The following is a 3,999-nucleotide window of genomic DNA, read 5'->3' as shown; positions in this document are numbered from 1 at the left end:
GACTATGCTCCAGCACCTCCAGCCTCTTTGCAAAATTCTTTTGTGGCTTTTTCCGCCTGTACGTCTCTCCCATGCTGGTCCGGACTCCCAGGCCCCGCCTTGTACCTACTCTGGCTTTTGGGTCCCAGTCATTGGGGCCTCCAGGGCAGTGCTTAGGCAATCTTGACAGCGGCCCAGGCCGGCAGTCGGAACATCTTTCTGTCGAATAATTGTTTACTGGGCTATTTATTTATCCTGGAGTGGAGGCTAGCGGTGTGTATGCGGGCGGCTGCCCCAGGGAAGCCTGCTTCCTGTGGTTGGCTTGCTCAGCTGACACCCGCCCTCTTTAGCACGGGAAAGAATTGCAGAGCTGGGAGGACTTTCCTTGATGGTTCTGTTAGGTCATCCAGGGAAACCCTGCCGGAGCCCCTGCCTTATGCCTGGATCTATACTGGGGACATCAGCGGTGACCGAGAGTCCCAGCCGTGTCCTCACCGGCCTCACAGTCTGGTGGGAGAGAAAGACCCATCACCAGACATGGACAATCCAGGGTGGTCAGGGTTTGGGTGAAGGGCCCTTTGTGAGAATCAAGACGGGCAGTCTGGCCCAGCCTGGCAGGTCAGGGAGGGCTTCCTGGAAGAGGGGACATCTGAGCTAGCATCTGAAAGAGGGGTAGGAGTTACGCATGGGACAAGGACTGTGTCTTTTTAACTACCATGCATTTCTCCAGGGCCTGTCAACATCTCCTTTGTTTAACATTGGATTCTTTTATTTATTAATGAACAAATATTTATTGTGGATTATTTGCCAGATGGAGGAACTAGCCAGAGTCCCTGGCGTCAAAGGGCTCACACATAAAATGGTGATACTAATACAGAACTTCAAACTCTGATGGAGTGCTATGAAGAATGACGAGAGTGCCCTAGCTGGTTTGGCTCAGTGGATAGAGCGTCGGCCTGTGGACTGCTGGGTCCCGGGTTCAATTCTGGTCAAAGGCACATGCCTGGGTTGCAGGCTCGATCCCCAGTAGGGGGCGTGCAGGAGGCAGCTAATCAATGATTCTCTCTCATCATTGATGTTTCTCTCTCTCCCTCTCTGAAACTAATAAAAATATATTTAAAAAAAAGAAAAGAATGATGAGAGTAATCTATCCATTTGTCTGGGTTTGAATCGCAAATCTGCCACTTACTAGCTGTGTAACCTCTCTGTGCCATAGTTTAGTAGAATAATAACTATAGTCTAAACATTAATTAACTCACTCAATCCTCCACAACACCTTTTGAGTAAAGTGCTTCAGAATGTTGCCTAGCATAAAGTGCCTACTTTTATCAAAGAATGATGGGCCAGGACAAATCTGGGAGGCCACCCTGAGGAAGTGACTTCAACTTGAGACTTGAAGGATAAGGAGTTGATGGGCTTAAAAAGGGGGAGGGGCCCGGCTGGGGTGGCTCAGTGGTTCAGCATCAACCTGTGAACCAGGAGGTCACAGTTGGATTCACCGTCAGGGCACATGCCCGGGTTGTAGGCTTGAACCCCAGTAGAAGGCATGCAGAAGGCAGCCGATCAATGATTCGCTCTCATTATTGATGTTTTCCTCTCTCCATTTCCTTTCCTCTCTGAAATCAAGAAAAATATATTCTTAAAAAAAAGGGGGGGTTATCTAGGTTCAGTGAATGAACCTAGTCTTCTCTCTTCTCTAGGTGCTGCCACTTCACAAATTTCCCAAGGTTAGAAAAAACTGGAACACTGCATTGGAGTTATAAAGACATTAATTGGAGAGGGGAATCTGGTGCCCGCTTCCTCCGTTCTTTCTGGTGTTCCCTCAAGCAATTTCAAAATCACTTACAAACCAGGGTTGGCAGTAGTAGCCTAAAGAAAATCTAGTCCGCCCATGCACTTGGTTGGCTCCCAGTGCTTAAGACAAACTTCAAAAAAAAGGTCACTAACATCTAAGAATGAGATTTCATGCATTAAAAGTGCTAAATTTTTGCTCGGATGGCATGGCTCAGTGGTTGAGCATTGCCCTATGAACCAGGTCATGATTCCCAGTCAGGGCACATGCCCAGGTTGTGCTTGCTCCTCAGTGTGGGTGTGCAGGAGGCAGCCGATCCATGATTCTCTCATCAATGATGTTTCTGACTCTCTCCCTCTCCCTTCCTCTCTGAAATCAATACAAATATTTTTAGTGTTCATTTTTTTTAAAAAAAGGGGTCATGAAAACAATTCTGATCAGCAATCAGAAAACTTTTATTTAAATATGTTCTTATTTATTTATTTTTTTGGTAAGAGAGGGGAAAGGAGAGGGAGAAATAGAAACAGATCCCGGGCATGTTTGACGGGGAATCGAACTGGCAACCTCCTGGTGCACGAGAGGATGCTCAACCAACTGAGCCACACCGGGCTGGGCCAGAACTCTTTCATTTGATGGGGTGTCTTAAAACTTGAGCGCATGTAATTTTATCATCGCTTATAGAGCCAGGCATGATTTTCAGCGCTTTACAACTATAACTCAATCCTCACGACTCTACGAGGACGGTAAGATTATTATTCCATTTTATAGATGAAGACTGCGGAGAGAAACGCAAAGCGCTAGGAAGCACAGCCTTTCTTCGTGCATTCCATAAATACTGATTCTGCGCCCGGAACGCTCACCGTCCGTGATCCGTATTTCCGGGGGGTGGGGGGGGACGGGACCCAGAGGAACCCCTCCTCAGTTCGGAGGAACTCCAGTGTTACGGCGGGCAGCTTGCCGTCACTACTATTTCCCCTCCGCTCGCCCACGCTGACAGTTGCTTTGCAGTCATCTGTGCAATGCTGGCCGGAAAGCCAGGGCTCCCCTCCCGGCTTTCTGGAGACCGCAGAAACAAGAACCAGTAGCCTGGATGCGAGCGTTGTCTGCAGATTTCCTTCACCGCAGGGGAAAGAGCACGCGCTCCCCAGCCCCGCCCCTTCGCCAGCGACGACCAATGGCGAGGCTCGGTTGGGCTGAGGCGGGCCAACCCCTCCTCGTGCTCCCCAGTCAACTTCTCGGCTGGGGTGCGCTCCCCCCTCCTTAGCCCCTCCTCACCGCCCCACGTTACGTCTTCCCCTCTCTCCTCCTCGGTTACCCCGGGAGCTGCAGCTCGCGCGGCCAACCCACCTCCCCTGGCCTCTCATTGGCTGGTCAGGTCCCGCGCGAGCGGAATCGCCCCCGCCCACGCAGGACGGGCCGTGCCTCCCTCCAGCTTTCTCCCGGAGCCGGCGCGAGGAGCGAGGAGGGGTGGGGGGGGGATCGACTGCATCTGAGGCGCGCACCTCCCGCCGGCCACTCCCTCCGCCTCGCGCCTGCAGCTGCGGCGGCCCGCAGCCCCGGCCGCGCACGCGCACTGGCCCACCCCACGCTGCCCGGCCGCGGGGCGCCTCGCGCTCCGTCTCGCGCGCCGCAGTCACTGCAGTAGCGGCATTTTGCTGGGGCGCACGCGCACTGCGCCCTCCGCCGCGGCCGTTCCCAGCGCCAGGTCGCGACGGCGGCAGGGACCTCTCGAGGGTGCACGCGCCCCCGCCTCTCACCCTACTCCGCGCCGGCCGTGCCCCCCGCGGCGCGCTCCCAGGGGCCGTTATCCTGCAACGGTCCCGGCGCCACGCACGCGCAGTAGCGAGGGGGGCGCGCGCGAGGGAGCGGTGGCCGCAGGAAAGAGGTGCCGCCGCCGCCGCCATTGCGAAGGAGGGAGGGAAGGAGCGAGCGAGCGAGGCCGGTCCGCCCTCCCCCTGGTTCCCGCCCCTCCCCCTTCCCCTCCCCGCCCCCCCGGCCCCGAGGGAGAGCCGCGCCGCGGCGGGAGCTGCAGGAGGCGGAGGAGGGAGTCCGCGAGGGAGGGTCCGCCCGGCCCCCCGCCGCCGGAGCCGCCGCCGCCGCCGGAGCCGCCGCTAGACGAGGAGCAGCAGAACATGGCGCCGGGGCCGCCGTCGACACAGCCGGGATCCCGGAGGCCGGGGACGCGCTGATAGGCGCCCCGCTGGTGAGTGCGCGAGCTCGTGGGCCCC

The 3,999-nt window shown here is 56.2% G+C and overlaps 1 protein-coding gene across 3 annotated transcripts in view; it reads left to right on the top strand.

Annotated features, from left to right (window-relative positions):
• The first annotated feature begins 3,789 nt into the window (after positions 1 to 3,789).
• Positions 3,790 to 3,999, top strand: part of ARHGAP35 (Rho GTPase activating protein 35) — a 134,944-nt gene continuing 134,734 nt past the window's right edge. For all 3 annotated transcript variants that reach the window (XR_002827039.1, XM_023746869.1, XM_006106011.3), the window contains exon 1: positions 3,790 to 3,974. The gene's annotated coding sequence lies outside the window, so the exon portion shown is untranslated. The remainder of the gene's footprint in view (positions 3,975 to 3,999) is intronic.

This window comes from Myotis lucifugus, unplaced genomic scaffold (genome assembly GCF_000147115.1).
Source record: "Myotis lucifugus unplaced genomic scaffold, Myoluc2.0 scaffold_750, whole genome shotgun sequence".
Lineage (NCBI taxonomy): Eukaryota > Metazoa > Chordata > Mammalia > Chiroptera > Vespertilionidae > Myotis > Myotis lucifugus.
Note: the sequence above shows the minus strand (reverse complement) of the source record. Positions and strands in the feature narration are given on the sequence as shown.